The sequence below is a fragment of the Thalassophryne amazonica genome, chromosome 14 (assembly GCF_902500255.1).
Source record: "Thalassophryne amazonica chromosome 14, fThaAma1.1, whole genome shotgun sequence".
NCBI classification, from domain to species: Eukaryota; Metazoa; Chordata; class Actinopteri; order Batrachoidiformes; family Batrachoididae; genus Thalassophryne; species Thalassophryne amazonica.
This window is the reverse complement of record NC_047116.1, coordinates 26512455-26531514: the sequence shown is the minus strand read 5'-3', so window position 1 is coordinate 26531514 and position 19060 is coordinate 26512455. Positions and strand designations below refer to the sequence as shown.

At 41.4% G+C, this 19060-nt stretch overlaps 1 long non-coding RNA gene across 1 annotated transcript; it reads right to left on the bottom strand.

The window, feature by feature from the left end:
• Positions 1-131: 131 nt before the first annotated feature.
• Positions 132-19043, bottom strand: LOC117525171. Its single transcript, XR_004564973.1, has 4 exons — positions 19001-19043; positions 17684-17696; positions 13568-13571; positions 132-331 (listed from the first exon to the last, which is right to left on the bottom strand). It is a non-coding gene; the product is annotated as an uncharacterized LOC117525171 (long non-coding RNA).
• Between the last annotated feature and the right edge of the window lie 17 nt (positions 19044-19060).

Genomic DNA, 19060 nt, shown 5'->3' with positions numbered 1-19060 from the left:
CGTCTGATTTATTAAATTTTTTTTTACAGATACTATAGATTTGAAAAGCTATTTCTGCAACAAAAAAAAAAAATACCTTCAACTTGATCATGTCATTCCTTGTCTGTGTGAAAAAGTTAAACTATAAAAAGTTATATTCTGGCTTATGCTCATTTTGACTGCAGATGCACTTCACAACATTTTAACATTTCCACACAAAACCACTTCCAGGAAAGGAGGTGAAAATGAAAATGAGGTGTCTTTTGTCATTTTTGTGGTATTGTCTGGATGTCCTGCCCTGTCACCGTTTTCCACTAACTTTGAATAACAGATCATTAAAGTCAGAGCCAGGCTTGCGTGCGCATGCGCGCGCGCACACACACACACACACACACACACACACACACACACACACACACACACACACACACACACACACACACACACACACACACACACATGCACACGCACTAATTGCCTGTGCTTGGAGGATTAACTCACTTAAAATCTGCTGCCTGCTCTGTATCAACTCCATTTGCAAATTCCCCAGTTGGTTTTATTTCATTTTTTATTTCACAAATCCACAATAACACTCAGTCAGTAAACCTCACTCCCCAACGCCAGAAGACACTCTGGCCACAAACACCAGGGCCCATGGGTTTTAACCTTCTGGTAAGAGTGAACACCTCCCATGTTGGAGATCGTGTGTTTGAGCCCTGAAAGTGGAATACAACATACACAACCCAGAGGTTAAACAAGTGAGCTTGTAGGTACTACAGTAGCCTGTACTCAAGGTTCTTGAAATGGAGCAATATCTCCACTTGGTGGACATTTACCCTTACTGCAGGTACAATAGAACCCAAGAGCTCTTGTAGTTATTATATCTGAAGACCACATACAGTAGTGTTCAGAATAATAGTAGTGCTATGTGACTAAAAAGATGAATCCAGATTTTGAGTATATTTCTTATTGTTACATGGGAAACAAGGTACCAGTAGATTCAGTAGATTCTCACAAATCCAACAAGACCAAGCATTCATGATATGCACACTCTTAAGGCTATGAAATTGGGCTATTAGTAAAAAAAAGTAGAAAAGCGGGTGTTCACAATAATAGTAGTTGACATTCAGTCAGTGAGTTCGTCAATTTTGGGGAACAAACAGGTGTGAATCAGGTGTCCCCTATTTAAGGATGAACCCAGCACCTGTTGAACATGGTTTTCTCTTTGAAAGCCTGAGGAAAATGGGACGTTCAAGCGTAGTTTGATTAAAAAGTTGATTGGAGAGGGGAAAACTTATACGCAGGTGCAAAAAATTATAGGCTGTTCATCTAAAATGATCTCCAATGCTTTAAAATGAACAAAAAAACCAGAGACGCGTGGAAGAAAACGGAAAACAACCATCAACGGCTCACCCATTGATCAGCTCCAGGATGATCAAAGACAGTCTGGAGTTACCTGTAAGTGCTGTGACAGTTAGAAGACGCCTGTGTGAAGCCAGTTTATTTGCAAGAACCCCCCGCAAAGTCCCTCTGTTAAATAAAAGACATGTGCAGAAGAGGTTACAATTTGCCAAAGAACACATCAACTGGCCTAAAGAGAAATGGAGGAATATCTTGTGGACTGATGAGAGTAAAACTGTTCTTTTTGGGTCCAAGGGCCGCAGACAGTTTGTGAGACGACCCCCAAACTCTGAATTCAAGCCACAGTTCACAGTGAAGACAGTGAAGCATGGTGGTGCAAGCATCATGATATGGGCATGTTTCTCCTACTATGGTGTTGGGCCTATATATCGCATACCAGGTGTCATGGATCAGTTTGGATATGTCAAAATACTTGAAGAGGTCATGTTGCCTTATGCTGAAGAGGACATGCCCTTGAAATGGGTGTTTCAACAAGACAATGACCCCAAGCACACTAGTGAATGAACAAAATCTTGGTTCAAAACCAACAAAATTAATGCCTTGCAGATGTGAATAAATCATGAAAAACTGTGGTTATACAACTAAATACTAGTTTAGTGATTCACAGGATTGCTAAAAAAGCAGTTTGAACATAATAGTTTTGAGTTTGTAGCATCAACAGCAGATGCTACTATTATTGTGAACACCCCCTTTTCTACTTTTTTTTTTACTAATAGCCCAATTTCATAGCCTTAAGAGTGTGCATATCATGAATGCTTGGTCTTGTTGGATTTGTGAGAATCTTCTGAATCTACTGGTACCTTGTTTCCCATGTAACAATAAGAAATATACTCAAAACCTGGATTCATCTTTTTAGTCACATAGGACTTGGCGTACACTTATCAGTATATGGCAAGTATTCTCAGATTTTTCTGCATACTTTTCAGTATACACAAGTACTGAGATTTTTTTAAATTACTTTTATTTAAAGTATATTTTAAGTATAATCTGTTAAGGTTATATCCAGCAAGTACACAACAAGTAAAGTGAAAGTATGCATGCTTATTTTTAAACAGGTATACTGCCAGTAAACTTGGATCAACTTTTTGGTAAGAGTCACTTTAGTATGAAGTACGTTTGAACCCCACTGATTCCAGCCTCAAGGATGGAACTGTCACAGACATCAGAGTAAAACACAAATTCAACATGACATCCAAACTAACTGCTAAAATGTGTCAGATTCCATGCGGAATAATGATATCACACTTATGTAGTACTGAGCAGTGTTATTATTTCAGTAAAACATTGGTCTCAATCCACAATCTAATTAGAAAAACAACAGTTGACTTTTGATTAATGAAACGCGATTTGAGATTCTTTGTAATTGTTAGCATGTGTTAACGCAGAGCTGGTTGCTGATCCAAGTACATTCTTTTTTTTAATTGCATAATTACAGACACAATCCTTCAATTCAATTTGAATTTAATTAAATGCCAATGTAGATTAGTACAGTTCATTTCAGGTCTGCGTCACTCTGTTTAAAAAATAAACAAAACACTTGTGCATAGCAGTAGTGTACGTGGCAGGTGTTGTTTTTGGTCTTGTGTGTCCGTCCGTGTGTGAACAAAATAACGTGAAGAGTTTTAATCTTCTTGGAATCAGACTTGATGGAATGTTTGAGGCTCAGCCAAGGATGCAGTGATTTGAATTTTTAGAAATACTGGTTAGAAGTCAAGGTCACAGGACAAGGTCAGATTTAGGTCCAGTAAATTGTATAAGGGGATATTTAGAATGAACATTTCAAGGAACCTGTTGAAGTTACGTGACTATTATTAAACACCGAAATGAAGTCAAATATCAACTTTCTATTGGTTGGATGACCTCTAGACTTTTGGTGACCTTGAAAGGTGAAACTCAAGATTATAGCTGTTTGAGTCAAACAGTTTGGCGCTATTATGGATTAAAGCTGGTGGAAGGATTAGGTGTTAGTCGAGGATAAATAATATGGTTCAGTTCTCGACAGAAGTCAAGACCTCAGCAGTCAAGACCTCACAGAACTGTATATTATGGTAAAACTGATTCTAAAAGAACTAATTTGCACGAATAACCAAACATAACCAAGTTATGTTTAAGGTAACCGGGTGGCACACACTAGGCTGGGGACGTTTTTATAAAATAAGAAAATAAATCCACAATATTTAAGGGCAGTCAGAGGGATGCAGTGATACTTGTTTGGATGAGCAACCTGATGGTGTCACTGGACTCAGCAACTGAATATTTGGTTCCTTTTTAAAAATATTTTGGTTATATAATAAAATTGGATACCATTGGGCATTAGTGCTCATGTAAGCATGAGAAATACAATTAAGCAGAGTAAAAGCTGTGCATAACTGCAGATAATAACTTTGACAAGCAGTTAGAGTGGTCAGTGGTCACCAACATCATCTAAAACAGGGGTGGGCAACTTGTTCCAGAAAGGGTCAAGAGGGTGCAGATTTTCTTTGCAGCCACTGATTCCACCAGGTGATTTGAGATGAGATATACTTTATTGATCTCACAGTGGAGAAATTATGTTTACACTCCAGTTACCTCAGACAGCAATCAGTCCACAATTGTTACTTGTTTACTGTAATAATGGCACACATCAGAATTAAAGACAGCACATACACATTTGACATTGATTATGTGCACTAAGTTTGAACAAGTCCGTTATCCGAATTGAGGCAAGTGGGTGAAGGCCACGCAGCAACCCTGAGATGCGCAGCAACCCTGAGATGTGCCGCTGTCAGGGTGAGGGGAAGAACGTGGGCTGCAGCTAAAACTGCACCGCCCCTGCCGAAGGGGGAAGGAGGGACGTTAGCAGGCGCTGGAAAGGGGGGTGTTGCTGGGGGATAGGAGGCGGGTGGGGGGAGGGAATGGCGCATGCTTCAGTCCTGTGAAAAGCAGTTTATTGTCTTTGTGATTTGAGATAAGAAACAGCCAAATGATCCCCAAGCCGAAAAAAAATTCCTCTGGAGGAAAACAGTCGGGCAATTTGACCTTCAGGCTTGATAAGCCTGTGATGTTATGGTTTGAGCAGTGAAAAACACTTTTTAACAGTTCCACTTGCACAACTAAATCCCAATTATGAATTAAGAATATTCCCAATTATGAATTAAGAATATTCACCGGCTTCTGAAATCTTCATCTTCAACTGCAAGGCAGGCATCGGCTCCAAGATGTTATCCAATTTGCGTCTGAGTTCAAGAGTCATCGCAGTCTGAGAATGCACTGCCCTGCCAACCTCATTAATCATGACGGACAAGCGAGGGGCCGTGGTTCTTGATGCCGCCGTCTTGCCAATTTTCCAGTAGATCAGGGCAGCACATAAGCCAAAAAGTACCAGCCCTGCTACCATAAGACCAAAAAGGAATAAACCCTCGACGTCCTCAATGGAGAAAGGTGCCAAGCATTCCACATGCCAGGAACTCCAGGAGTCGAGAACATAGCCCACAGGATATGTTCCATCTGGGCAGGTAGGATCCCCCGGTCCTGACCTTCTTGTAGAAAAAATGTTGTCAATAGCGTTCAGAGACCAGCTGATCAATTCCATGGTTAATCCAATAGTAGTCCAATAAATCCAGAATCCAATATAATTTGAGGAATTCACAGTCTGGTGAAGTAGGGACTTGAAGGTTAAAAGCAGAGAACAGAGATAAGGGAGAGTGGAGGAGATGCGACCGCCCTCATTGGAGTCCCAAGCTGATTTCACTGATTAACATCACTTTGAGCAGATGGAATCAGTTAATCAGTGAAATCACTTGGTGGAGTCAGTGGCTGCAAAGTAAACCTGCACCCTTTTGGCCCTTTCTGGAACAAGTTGCCCACCACTGATGTAAAACATGTGAAAAAGACAATAAAAGCACAACACCTTCAGAACGCTTGGTTTCAGAAACATGTGCCAGCATTTTTTTTTTTTTTGAGACAGAGAAAGAAAATCAACATTCATGTAAAAAAAAAAAAAAACTGGTAAAATATTCATAAAATATTCTGTGCAAATAAGTTGTGTGCCACGTTGGATCATTTCATTTCTGCGGGTTTGTGTCGTGCCGAGCAAGGCGACATGCTTTCTGTCAGGAAGCAGGTTTTTCAGTAGAGGAATTTGTTTTGCACAGATCAACCCCCACGCGTTCTCCTCTGTTACAGCTGCAAATTAGACTGTGAAATTGACAACTCATGTGTTGCCCATCCTGTTGCCATGACACCTACTTATTAGGGCCTTGTGACAGTCCTGGCATGGTTTGTTTGTTGTGTCCTTCCCTCCTGAAAATGGACAATTCCCAGTGTAAAAGTGGTGAAATATCAGTGGGAGGTGGAGAGCGTTGGCTGATAACAGCCGTGTTTCTCTAAACACGCGGGGATAAATTGTTTTGAACGTGTTCATTCCTGAGTGCATCTGCTACAGAAATACTGACCATAACAACCCAGTGTCACGGCATGTCGTGATTCAGCAGCACGAAATATACATTAATCTCTTGGTTCGTGACAACACGGACGGTGACGACAAAAGCAAATATTCAAGTATAGCATTTTTTTGTTATTCATCTTCCAGCTGTTATGTTTAGGTACAAAAATCAAATTTTTGACACATTTCCACTCCCATTTGAGCTAAATCGTTAAGTTGGTGAAGTTAATATGGATAATATAACTAATAATATGGAAGTTAATATGGATCACGCTGATGAAAAACTTGCTCAATTTGTCTATGATTCATGACTAAATATGTTCACAATCACTGTGCTCCAGTGTTCAATCACCGTGATAAATGTGCCCCCCCGGGTTTCACAATCACTGCCTTAAATGTTTACAGCCACTTTTTAAACTGTACTTTACACACACACATATAGATACACTCAACAAAAATATAAATGCAACACTTTTGGTTTTGCTCCCATTTTGTATGAGATGAACTCAAACATCTAAAACTTTTTCCACATACACAATATCACCATTTCCCTCAAATATTGTTCACAAACCAGTCTAAATCTGTGATAGTGAGCACTTCTCCTTTGCTGAGATAATCCATCCCACCTCACAGGTGTGCCATATCAAGATGCTGATTAGACACCATGATTAGTGCACGGGTGTGCCTTAGACTGCCCACAATAAAAGGCCACTCTGAAAGGTGCAGTTTTGTTTTATTGGGGGGGGATACCAGTCAGTATCTGGTGTGACCACCATTTGCCTCATGCAGTGCAACACATCTCCTTCACATAGAGTTGAAGAGAACACCTCTCCAATGTGCCAAACGCCAGCGAATGTGAGCATTTACCCACTCAAGTCAGTTACGCTGACGAACTGGAGTCAGGTCGAGACCCCGATGAGGACGACGAGCATGCAGATGAGCTTCCCTGAGACGGTTTCTGACAGTTTGTGCAGAAATTCTTTGGTTATGCAAACCGATTGTTTCAGCAGCTGTCCGAGTGGCTGGTCTCAGACGATCTTGGAGGTGAACATGCTGGATGTGGAGGTCCTGGGCTGGTGTGGTTACACGTGGTCTGCGGTTGTGAGGCTGGTTGGATGTACTGCCAAATTCTCTGAAACGCCTTTGGAGACGGCTTATGGTAGAGAAATGAACATTCAATACACGAGCAACAGCTCTGGTTGACATTCCTGCTGTCAGCATGCCAATTGCACGCTCCCTCAAATCTTGCGACATCTGTGGCATTGTGCTGTGTGATAAAACTGCACCTTTCAGAGTGGCCTTTTATTGTGGACAGTCTAAGGCACACCTGTGCACTAATCATGGTGTCTAATCAGCATCTTGATATGGCACACCTGTGAGGTGGGATGGATTATCTCAGCAAAGGAGAAGTGCTCACTATCACAGATTTAGACTGGTTTGTGAACAATATTTGAGGGAAATGGTGATATTGTGTATGTGGAAAAAGATTTAGATCTTTGAGTTCATCTCATACAAAATGGGAGCAAAACCAAAAGTGTTGCGTTTATATTTTTGTTGAGTATATGTGTGTGTGTATGTGTGTGTGTGTGTGCATCATTCCAATCCAATTACATTTTTTTCTACAAATCTGGCCAAATATTCGATCGTTTCACATTTGGATGTATTACTCCACGCCCTGACCAGGTGCGTGCGCTGCTACGTAGATGTCAATAATGGCGCTGTCAGCTGAGAGCAAGAGAAAGTCGTACCAACGATGATGCCAAAATGGGTGAATTTAAGCTACCATACGAAAGTATTGATATGGATTCTGATACAGAATTACTGTTTCACATTTGATGGATTACTCTGCGCCCTGACCACAGTTGGAGCGACGCTGTCTCAGTTTGAAGGTAAACTTCACCGACCAAATTACCTACAGAAAACTAAACTTTACAAAAGATGGAATTGGATTACAAATGGTAATAACTCCCTTGTGTTTTATGATTTGCAGATGTTCATGCTGGATTACGGTCGCAAATATCTGTTTTACGCTAACGCGTCACCTGTAAAACTCGTTTTAAAGCTCAATTTGCGACCGTATAACCAGCATGAACATCGGCAAATCATCAGACACAACAGGGTCATTCCCTAAGAATACAGTACCTATCATATTTAAACAATTTTTGTGGTGTATAAGATGTCTTGTTTTTGTGGTGTACAGTAGCTCTGCGGGAGCACCCCCATTTTTTGTACACCCCCCCATACAATGACAATAAAGACAATGTATTCTATTCTATGTTGCTAACACTGCAAAGAATCAGTTTAAAGTGCAGGCTTTGAGATGTGCAAGCATTTTTTAACCACACTGGAGTGCACATCTGCAATCTTGCCAAGATGCAATATGTGCAAAGACCTTGACTTTTAAGCAGGTAGGCAACAGTGGTGAGGAAAAACTCCCTCTGCATTTTTTGATCTGAGGAAGAAACCTCAAGCAGACCAGACTCAGAGGGGTGATCATCTGCTTTGATCAGATTACCAATGACAATAAAATCAAATAAATAAAACACAAGAAATAAATGTCCAACATGCCAGAGATGATGGAACTAAACATCCAGGTACTTATCAGTTCCAGTGGTCATAGATCTGCCGTCCAAGAAGAGTGCCCATTTTAGAATTTTGTTTTGTTGTAAATTTTTATGTTAAAATTAGTTCACATTTTGATCATGTCTTGCACTCCTTGGTGCGTAGATCCAGCGTGTAGGTGCTTCAGTGTTTGACCTGTCAGTGGCGGAAAGAGTGGTCGCCATCCATGACCCAGGGTGGTTCCATAGTGTGGTAGATGCGGTGATGCATGGCACCGGTGCACACTCCCAGACCTGGTTGCTATGTGTCGCCTTTTTTCCCCCACCTATACATGTAAAATTTCACAGGTCAGTCACGACGTGTTATGTCAGACGCCTTTAACCTGCGTGTGCTTCTCTGAATCACAGCGTGGTGCATTTTGGGAACACAGTGGTGGTGTGACTCATGCAGCCACTTTCAGTTGGACATACTGATGCAAAATATCTCATCTGGAACAATGATGCACTGTGTCACTGCAAGAAACCAACAGGTAGGCATGACTCAGCACTTTTTAAAATTAATTTGCTGTGAAGCTCTACTTTTATTTTATTATTCCATGTTTTTTTTAATCCTCTGTTGTTCCCCTGCTTAGAATTCAGTCTCTCAGAATGATGCCTGGCATTCTTTCAAAGACATTATTTCTGTGACCCTGCAAGGACAAATGGAGAGAGGAACTGGAGAGTGTACTTAATAAATAAAGTATTTTTAGGAGTGTAGCGGCTGTAATGACCCATTTTACATGGGGGCCCAGTTTAGTTCTTATTGTTTATCATTGCATCATGGTCATAAGGAGAGAAAATAAAACTAATTGTATATTCATTATTCAATGTGGCCATTTTCAGTGATCTTATGACATTAACATATTGTGTGTTCCACACTGTATTTTTTTTTTTTTTTTTTTGTCTAAGAAACCATAAATGCCCCATTCTCTCATCAATACCAGAAAGTGAAATCATGTCTCTTACTCCGTGGGCCAGGCAGATTGGTCGCTACCACCTAGGATGCCTCAACCTTTGGTAACCGTTCTACAGGGACTTGAAAAATGTGCGATAGCTGTAGGGCAATGATGGATTACACATGGTTCAATATTTAAAAAATGCCCCCAATCATATTGAGAAGTATACCTGTATAATGATTCCAAAAGAGGTATAGTTTGGTCTACATGGAAGAAAAGGTTGTTTGCAGTGGTAGAACAGCATCGCCACCTTCCTGGAGGAATTGATCCCCAATACCACAGATCACTGCAAAATGACCCACCTTTAAGTGTTTCACCATGTTTGATATCTTACTGATATTTGGTGATTCACCAACTGTCCAAGCAGATATCAAAACTTTGGTACCCCAAGGTGGGTAACCAAGGCTCCAGTGAGTAAAAGTCCTACCATGTACCTGTGACCGCAGGACCTTTGTGGCCGGGACGGCGGTGGGATCGAATCCAGAAGGCTCGCATTAAAGACCATTCCTCTACCAGGTCAGCCAAAGGGGAAATCCCCATTAGCCAAGCTAGCGGGAACGTCTTTTCCATCGGAACCCGGGAGATTCATCCTGCTACATATCTCCCCACCATTTTTTACTTCGTCCCGAAGTCACAGGTGCATTCCCACACAGCAAATAGATCCGGGCCGGATGTAGTCCAACATCTGGTACCAATCCTGAAAACAGATCCGGTCCAGACAGTTTTTGCACCCTGGCCCAGATCCGGCACGGCTCCGCTTTACAGTTCTGGAACAGATCCGGACCAGATCTGGACTGGATCCGCAAAAGACCAACCGTTTACAGACCATATCTGGCACGGATCTGGGGCAGATGTGGACCGCATCACAGCACCGTGGCAGGAACAAGTTTTACAGGGGTAAGTTCCATGGATCCGAGGAAACTGATTTGTATCTATAATACACAGATCAGTGTCCCTGGACTTCTAAAACTTGATTGTCGTAAAGAAACAAACCGCTTTGCAATAAGCATTTAAAAAAGCCTCAGTGACGATCACGATTACAGAGTACAGAGTTTACAACCACTAATGGATAGTTTCTACCGAGTGCAGATAAAATTGCTTATCGTTATACCCCATGTTCCTGCCACTGTGCTGTGATGCGGACCACATCTGTCCCAGATCCGTGCCAGATATGGTCTGTAAATGGTTGGTGTTTTGCGGATCCAGTTCAGATCTGGTCCGGATCTGTTCCAGAACTGTAAAGTGGAGCTGTGCCGGATCTGGGCCAGGGTACAAAAACTGTCTGGACCGGATCTGTTTTCAGGATTGGTACCAGATGTTGGACTACATCCGGCCCGGATCTATTTGCTGTCTGGGACTAAGCATGTTCTGTGACTACCCACATCCTGTTCATGACACCAGATTGTGACCGCAGGAACTTTGTGGCCGGGACGGCGGTGGGATCGAACCCAGATGGCTCGCACTAAAGACCATTCCTCTACCAGGTCAGCCAAAGGGGAAATCCCCGTTAGCCAAGCTAGCGGGAACGCCTTTTCAATCAGGACCCGGGACCTTCATCCCGCTACATACCGTTTCCACCCATGTCCCTAAATCAGGTGATTTCACTGATTAACTCTTCTACTTTCCTGATTAGTTAAACCAATTAGAATCAGCTGGTTTAGTGTGAGGATGGAACAAATATGTGATAGGACTTTTCCTCTTTGAAGCTGGCATTATTCATCTCTTCTGGTACTTGAGATGTACATCTTCCTGCTCTCACACTTGTGATGACTGTGACTGGACAAGCGATCTAACGCACAAGCTCTACGGGACAAGGCCGCCTCCAAAGCCCCACCCACTGTTCCTTCGTAGTACCACCACTGTACAGTAGCAGTGTTCAAATTGCTATACACAAGTTCTGCACCAGCGACACAAGACTAATTCGGTAATTCATTCTCATTAGGCCGCTTTGACGAGACAAGAATCTTGTACTGCTCTTAACGGTATGTTAGCGCAAACATAAAGTGCCGCTGAATAAATAGTGAATGATGCCAGAAGCTTTCTGTGTCTTAATGAACCCCACTGTGACCTCAGCTTCAAGTCCTCCGGTCCTCTGCCTAGTCTCATCAGTGGAGATAAAGCGGCTCAACGAGCAATGACAGCACCAACTGAGGGAGGAGTGCAGACTCAACATCTCGCACACCGAAGACGAGCAACGTCAGGTGGCTGAAGGTGAATGTTGACAAGCGCCTCAGAGGAGACACCAGCACGGGCACACACCTCCCCAGATCTATTAACTGGTGATTCCCCCAACGGGCCTCTTCAGCTCCCACGTCCACTGTGCACCGACCGGTGACTCAAAAACATCTCTAAAATTAGACAAGAGGACAATCAAGGAGAATGGAGAGCCAATACCGTGGAGCCCATCATTCTCAATCATCTGTTAAAAGCATCATCTTCTCTTACATGAGGGATTGATTCCTAATTAATGAGCTAATTTGCAACTAGAAGGTTGAAAAAAAAAAAAGGGGGGGGGGGGATCAGCATTACTATGCCCTTATGACACAGTATCTTATCTTGCCTATTAAAAGCTTTCAAGGAAAATTATACCCCGAGAACTGCTTGTGAAATAATGCATTGTATAAGATAAAATATGCACCAACAAGAAATCAAAGAAAAATCTTATCAAAATCTCACTGCTGTTTAAGTTACAGTGTAAGAATGTGTTATCGTACTATTTGAAACATGTACTACATCCAAAAGTGTAATTTAGGTAAAGTGATAATCAGTTTGCATATTAAATGCCCATCGTTTACACTACATGTAATTTGACTAATGAATTTGTCCATCTTCTTATGTTTGACAATGCTCTAGTAGTGTTTTGGGGAAACAGTAAAAAAAAAAAGACATTCATCCCAGTAATAAGGCTGCATGACAGGTCTGTTCATGGCTACAGGAGCTTATGTCTCGTACAGTCAAAACTCAGAAGCATGAAGCACAGTGCTGCATTTTCAATGAAGACACCACAACTTGGAACGTTAAACGCTAAATCTTATTTTATTTGCCTTAAGCAGCTTCCCCTGTGCAGCACAAAGCTGTTTGGACTATTACCAAAAAGTAGCACTGAGAGAAAGCATCTGTGCTAAACTTCAGTTAAAAATCAATTATGTTTATGTGTCTAGATAATCATGTCCGTGTTTGAGTGTGCACAGAGGTCAGAGGGGCAAGACGTCCTTAGATAAATTAACATCATATTGGATCATGTCTCCTTTTTCTACATTTGCTTATGTTGATAAGTGAAGAGTTAGAATTAATGCATTTGATATATTCACTTTTGGGCCTGGACGGCAGCTCTGCGAAAGGGGCAGATTTGTGCTTTACATTCATAGAAGACAGAGGATGGGAAGGAGAGGAACAGTAGCAGTCAGTAACCCTGGAATTTATATTTGCAAACTGTTTTTCTTTTTTACTTTCACTTTTGATACTCTGTGTGCTTCTTACCCTGTGTGCTGCTATACAATGCTGCTGGAACCTCTATTTCCCCGAGGTAGTCTTCCCAAGGGATCAATAAAGTTCTATCTAATCTAATCTAGTCAAAGGCCTATTTTGGTACCACGTTAGTAGATCCAGCATTTTGCCAAACCATATGGTGATGTTAGTCATTTATCATGAAAATGCCAACTCTGTTTCTCAGAGTTCAGATCTCAGTAGGTTCCAGTGCATGCTTCAAGAACACTCACAGAAATTGCATACTATTTTTTGGAAATTCTGTAATGTAACTGTCTGTATGGATTGCTTCATTACTACTCATTTCGTTAACCATGGGCAGCACCATATTGTTGTAAAGTAAGCTATATTTATGTAAGAATATTGCCCAAAATTCTGACTTTGTGATCCGAGTTGAATGACCATTGCATTGCACTTTGACATGTTGGAGGTCAGGATTTTCCAAAAGCTCTCAATCACAGCCTCATGGGAATCGTAATAGTTGAATGTTAAGACTATTCTTAGTCGAAGCTTCTGCATCATTCAGTGAAAACTATGGTACATGAACATGAATTTAAACATCTACTGCCATGATGCCATAGCAGGGACAGACCAGGTGGCACTTTTTCTATCCACAATGTTCCTGCAGAACGTGGATCCACTGATGGTCAAAGAAGTCATCAGTGGCAAACATGACATCCTCATCATCTCACACACATTACTTCTCTGCAAAACATTTTTTGAATTTGGTGGGTCGAAAACCAGAATCACATTCACATTTAGCAATGTGCATCACTTTTACCAAATGGGAACAACTTTCTTTTCACCCTTGTACCAACTGAAATTGACCTTTGTCACATTTTTGCTGTTTTTTATCCTCTAACATTCTGTCATAGACATTCCAATACCTTTTTGGAATCTTTATGACCAGACAAATAATGTGGTGTACTTTTCACTACAATTGGAGCCTGGCTATAGCTGCCACCCTGGTATGCCCACATTGGTGTTTGAGCTATGGTACACTGAGGCTGGATTGCACATGTTGTTTAGTCCCCTTAAGTGGTACCTGTGATGTCAAAATTGGCTGTAGAATCACTAAAATAACCATTTTCAGTGACAATACATATTCAGACTAGATTTGGTCCTATAGGGGACAACAGCTTAAGTAGTTGCCATCAGTAAAACTCAAAATGTAGCATGTGTTGATTGCGCTTCAATGGAACTCATAAGAGACGGCCACTCGTCCGGTTGGGCATCTTGCTTGAGTCAGACGTGCAAATATTCACAACCAAGCTGCACACACAACTGGGGGTTCCAGAGGATAGAGTCAGCACTCAGTTCATTAGAAATACCATCTCTCCAGGAAGCTCTTCTTGATCGTCTTCGGTGTCACAACAAAGAAACAAATAGTATCTCCTCCTGCTCCCCGTGGAGCAACTGCAGAGATGGACACAGATGGGGCAGGAGTTAAACAGGACCTTCCTCATCTTCCACCTTGTCAAACCACCTGCAGACCTTTTGACACCTCTATGGGGGCTGGACAGCGCCGACTTTCAGCCAGATGACAGATAAGTCACTTGAGAGAGCTGCCACTGCGTTTACTGCCAAGGCATTGAATGTATCCGGAAATATGAATAAGTCTGAGTTGGTTTTGTGTGAACCAGAGTCCGAGCAGAGTTTGAGACCTGCCATAACTGTCAGACAAAACAATTACGTGAGGCTGTGGCAGCTAGAGAGACAACTCTGTGGTTAAAGGCTTGTTTTCACAGCAGTGAGCTGAATAAGCAAGCGGATGTTCGACAGTGATGGTACAGCATTAAGGTGGGCTGACAGATGTCGGCCTCCGGGGAGCCACCCATCATAGCTTGTCAAGGACAAGTTGAGAATTTATTGGGTGAAAAGGCTTTATTGCTTTGCTTAGTGGTGCTGCCTGGAGACAGCAAGAGGAAACAGCACAAATAGGAGCTCAAAATGAAATAAACCTTCCTGCAGCTTTAATAAAAAGCACAGAGAACCGTAACCGAAGAGGTATGGAAGAGCTGGAGGTACTGAAGGTCACTCACATCACAGTGACCAGCTCCACTGCTTTACTCAGAATAAGCTCGTCCTCCACTCCAGTCATTTTCGATGATTCCAGTACACTGAGGGTGAAGGTGGATATAAATGAAGAATTTTTATGCCAATGCAGAAAATACAATCCTTACACATCTAAAATGGCACTACAGCAAAATACCAAAAACGTTACTATGCAGACATGAGATGTAGCCAGGATGGAATTAGCCATTATTATGAAATACAACGCTGAAGGACGGTGTCAATGTGTCCATTGGTCACACTTGAAAACATTTTTGATCAGTTGTTTGTACGACACTACTAGTACATGTTTGACAGTTTGCCACAGCTGCCATCTTATGTAGGTAAGCATATTTTCAATGGCCAATTGCCCAGCAAAGTTGTGAAAAGCAGTATGTTCATCAAGATAATTCCCCGGATCACAAGTTCATTGTTAGCATGACTGCTGTGTGCGACTGTGTAATTCAGCTGGTTTAATACCCACAATCGTTTCCTAATTTTGCACAACATTAAGAAATACGAAAAGAAACCTCACTCGATATTAAATCTGGGTAATTTTCAGAGCGTAACAATATCAGAATAGAATGAGTGGATGTCTTCAGAATAAGTCTCTCGTGAATCTTTGGGTATGACGTTGTGCACTCTGGCCATTTGGCCCATTTTTGTGCAAGATCCAGTGTGTTTGTGCTGAAGACCACAAGACCTAGCTTGCTGAAGACCTAGCTGTGTACAGACAGCTACAGTGGTATGCAAAGGTTTGGGCACCCCTGATGATTTCCATGATTTTCTTTTATACATTATTGGTTGTTTGGATCAGCAGTTTCAGTTAAATATATCATATAGCAGCCAAACACAGTGACATTTGGAAGTGAAATGAAGTTTATAGGATTTACAGCAAGTATGCAATAGTTCTTTAAACAAAATTAGGCAAGTGCATAAATTTGGGCACCCCAACAGAAAAAAAAAAACATCAATATTTATTAGAGCCTCCTTTTGCAGAAATAACAGCCTCTAAATGCTTCCTATGAGAGTGTGGATTCTGGTTGGAGGTATTTTGGACCATTCTTCTTACAAAACATCTCAGGTTTGTTGGTTTCTGTGCATAGACAGCCCACTTAAAATCACACCACAGATTTTCAATAATATTCAGGTCTGGAGACTGATATGGCCTTTCCAAAACGTTGTACTTGTTCCTCTGCATGAATGCCTTAGTAGATTTTGAGCAGTGTTTAGGGTCGTTGTCTTGTTGAAAGACAATGACCCTAAACACTACAGCCTCGGCACAACTTCAACTTTGTCACTGATTCCAGAACCTTGTTCTCAAGAATCTGCTGATATTGTCTGGAATCCATGTGACCCTCAACTTTAACAAGATTCCCAGTACCTGCACTGGCCATACAGCCCACAGCATGATGGAACAACCTCCAAATGTTACTGTAGGTAGCAAGAGTTTTTCTTGGAATGCTGTGTTCTTTTTCAGCCATGCATACTCCCAAATAACTCAATTTTAGTTTCATCAGTCCACAACAACTTATTCCAAAATGAAGCTGGCTTGTCCAAATGTGCTTTAGCATACCTCAAGCGACTGTTTGTGGCGTGTACACAGAAAAGGCTTCCTCTGCATTACAGCATCTCTTTGTGCAAAGTGCGCTGTATAGTTGAACGATGCACAGAGACACAGCAAGATCATGTTGTAGGTCTTTTGGAGCAGGTCCCACTCCTTCTTTGTCTGAGAGGTGTGTTTGGGATCATTGTCATGCTGAAAGACAGCCATGTTGCATCTTCAATGCTCTCACTGATGGAAGGAGGTTGTGGCTTAAAATCTCATGATACATGGCCCTGTTCATTTTTCCCTTAACACAAATCAGTCATCCTGTCCCCTTTACAGAAAAACAGCCCCAAAGCATGATGTTTCCACCCCCATGCTTCACAGTAGCTGTGGTGTTCTTGGAATGCAACTCAGCATTCTTCTTCCTCCAAACACGATTTGAGTTTTTACCAAAATGTTCTATTTTGGTTTCATATGACCGTATAATATTCTCCCAATCCTCTTCTGGATCATCCATATGCTCTCTGGGAAACTTCAGACGAGCCTGGTCATGTACTAGCTTAAGCAGGGGGACAGGCCTGGCACTGCAGGATTTGAGTCCCTCTCTGCATAGTGTGTAACCTTTGTTACTTTGGTCCCAGCTCTCTGCAGGTCATTCATTAGGTCCCTCCGTGTAAGTCTGGGATTTTTGTTCACCGTTCTCATGATCATTTTGACCCCACGGGATGAGATCTTGCATGGAGCCCCAGATCGAGGGAGATTATCAGTGGTCTTGCATGTCTTCCATTTTCTTACAATTGCTCCCACAGTTGATTTATTCACGCCAATCTGCTTGACTATTGTAGATTCACTCTTCCCAGCCTGGTGCACATCTACAATTTTCTTCCTGATGTCCTTTGACAGCTCTTTGGTCTTGGCCATGGTTGAGCTTGGAGTCTGACTGTTTGAGGCTGTGGACAGGTGTCTTTTATACAGATGAATTCCAACAGATGCCATTAATACAGGTAACAGGTGGAGGACAGAAGAGCTTCTTAAACAAGAAGTTACAAGTCTGTGACAGCCAGAAATCTTGCTTGTTTGTGGGTGACCAAATACTTATTTTCCACCATAATTTACAAATAAATTCTTCAAAAATCCTACAATGTGATTTTCTGGATTTTTTTTTTCTCATTTTGTTTCTCATAGTTGAAGTGTAACTATGTTGAAAATTACAGACCTCTCTCATCTTTCTAAGTAGGAGACCTTGCACAATCAGGGGCTGACTAAATACTTTTTTACCCCACTGTATGAGATTTTTCTTGGCCTGCCACTTCGAGCCTTAACTAGTACTGTGCCTATGGTCTTCCACTTCCTCACTATGTTCCTCACAGTGGAAACTGACAGCTGAAATCTCTGATAGCTTTTTGTATCCTTCTCCTAAAACATGATGTTGAAAATTCTATTTTTCAGGTCATTTGAGAATTGTTTAGAGGCTCACATGTTGCCACTCATTAGAAGAGATGCAAAGAGGGGAAACATTTGCAAATGGCCACGTTAAATACCCTTTCTCATGATTGGATTCACCTGTGTAAGGAGGTCAAGGGTCAATGAGCTTACCAAACCAAATTTGTGTTCCAATAATTAGTGCTAAATGTATTCAAATCAATAAAATGACAAGGGTGCCCAAATTCATGCACCTGCCTAATTGTGTTTAAATAATTATTGCACACTTTCTGTAAATAATGTCATTTCACTTCACAAATATCAGTGTGCTCATCTGCTATATGATGTATTTAACTAAAATTTCTGATCCAGACAACCAATGATTTATAAAGGAAATCATGAAAATTATCAGGGGTGTCCAAACTTTTGCATACAACTGTACTTTCTAAAGAATGGTAGAGATCGAGATCGCTCCTGTCTGTAAGCTGCCAACCAATAGAAACAGATTTACCCTACAATAGATTACTATAATTCCAAAAATCTTCACCTGCTAAGTTGCAACCAGAACAACAAAGTTCTATCATATTACCACAGTATTGGGCTTCACTGTTCTCATTTCCTGTTCACATTTGATGAGATAGTAAGATTCTAGTGTTAATTTATAGAAGACTGAATGTCTGTGCACCTTCCATCTTACAGAACTTGCAGAGACATAAGTGCTCTGTATTCCCAAGATGCAGGTTAATTTAATGTTCAAAGGTAAGAAATCACGTTTTAGGGATTTTTCTTGTTGTGCCAATTTCATCTGGAAGTCTGCCAGCTGAGTTTAAACAACTGCCTTATGTTCAGTCTTGTAAGTCTAGGCTTAAAACACATTTATTCCCTGTTTTATTGTAGAATTTCTTGTAACGTCTATGTAATTATTCTTTTTTAACTTTATTATTTTATGTTTAGACAGTTTAACAGCCTTGCACTGTAATACACTGGAAAACAAACTGGATGAAGGGTTAAAAATAGACAAACACACACACACACACACACACACACACACACACACACCACACACACACACACACACACACACAACACACACACACACACACACACACACCACACACACACACACACACACACACACACACACACAAATCCACCTTGACTGATTCGTTTT